Consider the following 5,846-nt stretch of genomic DNA (forward strand, 5'->3'; position numbering starts at 1 on the left):
TGCAATTTTTGCTTAGTAATAATACAACCTGAATACACTATTTTCATAGGCATATTGTTGCTGAACTTTAATTCTTCAGTAGATATTTATGTTATATACATCAATGGATCAAAATTTTTTTAATGTATATTCAATTATTTATTGTTTTCTTATATCTGTTTCTTCTATTTCCTGATTATTAATTTTCATTGAAATGCATATATCGAATCGATAGCCTTTCTGTCTTTTCCCTAAAAAGAGCTTCAGTAATAATAATAATAATAATAATAATAATAATAATAATAATAATAATAGAAGCAACTTCCAACGTTACCGTTGTTTACGCCGGATCCGGCTGGAATGAGAAACGTTTTAATTGTGCCAATTATCTCGAGATCGAAAACCATCAGAGGGATTTGTTGATTGTTTTCATAGTGCAGCTGTTAATCATCATCCACGTCATGTGTTCATTTATTATTCAGTGTTTCCTAAAGAATAATTAATTTCTATTAGTTGATTAGATAAAGGAATTAATGACTGAATCGGTACAGTGTTTGGGAATATTGTATCTAATTTAGGTTTCATACATTTCGAAAATGTAGTTCCTTTCTGTATTTATGGCCATGGTGTTCATTATGACGTTTATCAAAGAATATTGGTATTTAATTAGCGTTTCTGCAGATGAATGGGATTGTTCAAGATACTATAGAGTAAATTATAATTAAAGTCAACTGATCATCCACTTTCCTTTGTAGTAAAAGAAATATGGATCAATTAATGAATTCTCAGATATCCGCAAGTCACATCAAAATGTAAAGGATTGATATGACTAATATTCAGCATTCTCCTTTCAAACTACAACAGTGTACTTTGAATAATTGAGTTAACTAAAGTGGTTTTGGTTAAATGAAAATAATTATAAAAGAAAAATGTAGATCTACTTTCACTCTACACCAACACTTCGCACTCCCCAAGAGAAATTAGTTCACCAAACGTTCAGCTGGGCTCCACGAGGCACTAGAAGAGTTGGAAGACCCAGGACTACATGGCTAAGGACTATGACGCCCGAAGTAGGAGATGAATGGAGAAGAATTTAATTAAAAGCTCAAGATAGAGACGACAGGCGAAATCTAACTGAGGTTCTTTACATCAGTAGGCGTAGGAGGAGAAGATGATGATGATTATTTAAAGCGACAGTGACAAGGTACAGGGCAATGCCTTACAGACAGACCATACGAATGATAAGGGTCTAATTCACCTCTTAACCAAAACTAGGACCAGGGAGAGCCAGACAATGCTGCTGATGACTCATTGGATGGACCTATAGGCTTCACAGGGACGGTGGTTTTCAGTGACAACATCTCTCTCTCTCTCTCTCTCTCTCTCTCTCTCTCTCTCTCTCTCTCTCTCTCTCTCTCTCTCTGTCAATTTTATAATCCGGAAGTAATGAAAAATACAGATGGAAATAACCAAGAGCAAAATCTGACATTAGTTAAAATAGGTTTTTTTTTTTTTTTTTTTTGGTCTTTCGTTTACTCCATGACTTTTGAAAGAATCGATGGATGGTCAACGGGATCAATTTTCTTATGAAATGTGTGATGTGGTCGACAAGATTATCATGTCTATGACAAACGTTGATGATGAACACAATATGAACTAAATTATACATACATATATATACATATATATATATATATATATACATATATATATATATATACACACACACATATATATATATATATATATATATATATATATATATATATATATATATATATATATATATATATACATACATAATTTCATGCAGACTTCATAAATACCTCAGCAAAATTCTTATCAGTTATCCAAGACTGCTTTAGATGGAAGCCAGTTCATGAAAGATGTGTAGGTTACCGATCTATTGATGCCGATGCTATCTTCACCCAATGAAATGAAGAAAAATTGGGATATTATGAGTGAAAAAAAAGAGAAGCTATTTTGTGTGATACTACTTCTTTTAGAGCAGTGTTATTCCAATCTAAGGTATTTTGAATTGGTGAATTATTGAAAAATCTTCATTCAGAACTACCCAAACAGATGAAAATGCCAGAAGTATTTATTCACATTTCATTGGATTCCATAAAAGACAATTGAGAACAGTTGAAAGATATTCCAAGTTGATTCAAGTTTATAAGTGAAATGTTTACTATAGATTAAGAAAACACTATCAACCCGGCAACTATAGATTTGTTTTGAATATTAATTTTACGACTACGTGTCACAAATAAAAATCGATTTAAAAAATAAGCAACACAAATAATAAAACTATCAGAGGTCTGAGCATAATGAAGTCTGAGTTCCGAGAAAAAAATGATGAAAATACACTATGATAAGGACTTATATTCGGAAAAAATGGGAGGACGTGAGAGGGGCAGTTGTGCCATTTGCTACCTGGTCTTCTCTGAAACCAGATTAGGATGACATTTGTCTTCACTGAGGACACTCTCACAGAAGCCTCTTCTCAGACGTCTCTACATTATCGGACTACTTTTTCTGGCGTCTTCCCACTACTGTTGTTTGCCAAGGCCAGAGAAATTTATCATGCAAATTACTTCTTAATGTAGATTTATAGGCCCAATTTTATCCATCCACCTATTTGTATATTTCTTTACACAAATATATACAACAACAAAAATTGCAATCGTTTCTAGTCCCCTGCATGGCTAAGGATATGTCTGGGGTTTAGCCATTTTCATCATCACACTGGACAATGTGGATTGGTGATGGTGGGACACTTTTTAGTCTGATGGCTCACAGCAAACCAGCCTAGTATGGGTGTCCTTAACTAGTACAGCTTTGCTGAGCATGGTGATACTCAAACCCTTTCACCACTGTGTCTTAATACCCTAACTGATTTTACTTTATATAAATGAAAACATGCTTTTATGAAGGGGAATTGTGTTATCTTCATCAGTAAAGGCATTTTTCATAAAGTCTACCATAGTTTTCGTTTCAAATTTACTTGAATTTGTTGCACAGAACTATGTAAGTAAATATTTGTTTCCACACTGTGCTCTCTCTCTCTCTCTCTCTCTCTCTCTCTCTCTCTCTCTCTCTCTCTCTCTCTCTCTCTCTCTCTGTACTTGCATGCCCCAAATAAACAGCTTCGTAAGTGGATTTTCGCAGCTGGAAACACTACCAGAATTAACAGCTGAACAACCGTAACCTTTAGCTCTTTTTGAAGAGTCCAGTGGATTTCCAAGTGAAGTAGATGATGCGCCAGGATAACATTACAAGCATGCAAGAGAGAACCAGTAATTGTGAATACTTAAAATAATAAAAATAAGTGCAATTAAGCTTAAGTAAATTTGTGGGATTACATGAAATTTATACAATAAAACGTTATTGTTATGTTGGCTATGATAAATTGCTTCATTCTTGATACAGATAAAGAGAATGCCTTCTCGTGAAAAAAAAATAAAGACTTGTTTCAATATCATGTCTTTCCTTGAAAATCTAAAAGGTAAGAATTTCAGAAGATTAAGATTCATAACAGGATTATAACACAACTATTTCAGATTTGAATTTTAAAAGTTCCTCCATTCTCTGCCATTCATGACCAACGCTGAACGTGAGCGTGTCTTTGCTAATGGCTTCGCAGTCACCGTGTTTTTCAATGCTTTCAGTTTTCACGTTAAGTATATTTGGAATCCAGGAATTTTTCACTCCATAATCATTCTCGATTCCATCCGCTATTCACGAATATCACAGAAATTTACAGGGAAATCTTCCGTCTTTTTCCCGCTAATTTTAGGGAATTTCCCAACGAGGTAAACGTGCATTAAAGTCACCATCAAAATTCCTTCCGCAGACTTTTAATCGACGATTTTCTCATTTCTGCTTCTTTTATTTCTTTCATTTCTTCCTCTGTTCTGTTCTGGAGAACAATTTTGTCTTTTTGTTGAACAGAAATACCTTTTCTGTCTTTATGAAACTATACATTTTCCTCCTCTTCAGTTCGTCAAGGTTATATTCCTGTCTGTCTGTATAAGCAAAAGGGTAAATACCAATAACTAACATCGAAGGAATTTCCTCCAAATGGTCTACTCCCGTCTGGGCATCAAAAAAGATTTTTTTGACTCAAGAAGTTAAATGACGTCGAACATTAATCAACACACAGTAAAACCTTACAATCTAAAGGTAACTACCTTGTGAATGACTTTACCTAATACAATCAAAATTACTTTGTTTAAAAAAAGGCTCTCATTGGTATAAGATAACCGTCTACAGACAGCAAGACAGCAAATCATGGCCTGACAAAAGACCCTTTCTTCCAAAAAGTTAAGTTCCAATCTGTCCCAAAATCTTACCACGTGTTACCAGTCATAAGGTCAATTTATATTAAAAATGTGGCTAGAATCCATGATCAGTTTAACATTATGTAATCATAACTCAAAAAAAAAAAAAAAAAAAAAAAAAAAAAAACCATCGTTACCGGACTCTAACAACGCGGGATGTTAAAATGTCCATTGTGATTCCATTACAGTTTATCTGCAATAAATTTCTACTCAATTACGGACAGTCAGGACCCATGATTTCTTAACTATGAAGAATCCCTTCACATCATTGTTCTGCGTATTCTTGTTTACAAACACACAGAGCAAATCAACAAGACCACCAAAACATAACGCCTTAAAGGAAATAATGAAAGATTTCAAAGAAATTTCGTGGGATGATGATTCATGAGCAATGAAAAAAGACATTGATTTAGGAAGGGTTAGAATACCGAATTGCTTTACTACAGTTGGCTTTGGTCGAAGCTTTTTCTTTCAGAACTCATACTGGCTGTTTTATTACATCGTGTTTGTTTACATATATATTAATAAGGATTTTCTCATAACTTTATCACCTTGGAGTAATTGTCATTTAGAAACGTAGAGCATATCCCAATAACTTTAAATACCGTAACGTGCATGTAGAAACAAAGTTTTTCCTCTAGCCAGGAAGTTTTTACGAATGATAATGCATAGCAAAACGGTAGACAACAGGCAACATTGTAACTTCCTTTATCATAACCAATTAAAAAATTTCCAATGCAATTCAATGGTAACCGGAAATTTTGAACAGAACGAAGAGAAATCACCAACATCAGATGAATCTGGAACATATCTCGCATCATTCCTATTTCCACTTAAGGATACAAATATACAGATTACTGAACACGGAATCAAAGAGACAAGTCAGATTGGCTTTTATCTCTGAGTGAGCAAAGAGTTGAATAAGGTCAGACTCGGGATTTAAAGCCGAAGCTGGATTCGGTTATGATTCGGTTATCGGGTCAACGCAAAAGGGAAAACTGAAAAATTCATACTAGAAAGAAATAATGGAAACGGACGGAAAATTGAGGGGAACTGGTTGGGACATTTAGTCAGCTAAGCGAGTACATTTAAGAGGTCAATTTATTTATCAGTCTTTATATAAATGTATATAAAAACATATACATATATATACATACTGTGCACACACACAAACACACAGACACACACACACACATATATATACATATATATATATATACATATATATATATATATATATATATATATATATATATATATATATATATATATATATATACATACATATACATATATATATATATATATATATATATATATATATATATATATATATATGAGTGTACTTTAATTTTTATCTACTGGAAGTATTTTAGAAACTTCTTTTGTGAGTTAAACGTTACCTTGGGGAGGTTCATCGCAGTGTGTTCAAATTTCAAACTAGAACAGGTACTCAGTAGAACCCATACCTTCACCAACGCCACATTACAAGATAGGCAATAGAATTATGCAAATTTTGGCAAT

This window comes from Palaemon carinicauda, chromosome 3 (assembly GCF_036898095.1).
Source record: "Palaemon carinicauda isolate YSFRI2023 chromosome 3, ASM3689809v2, whole genome shotgun sequence".
Classification (NCBI taxonomy): Eukaryota; Metazoa; Arthropoda; class Malacostraca; order Decapoda; family Palaemonidae; genus Palaemon; species Palaemon carinicauda.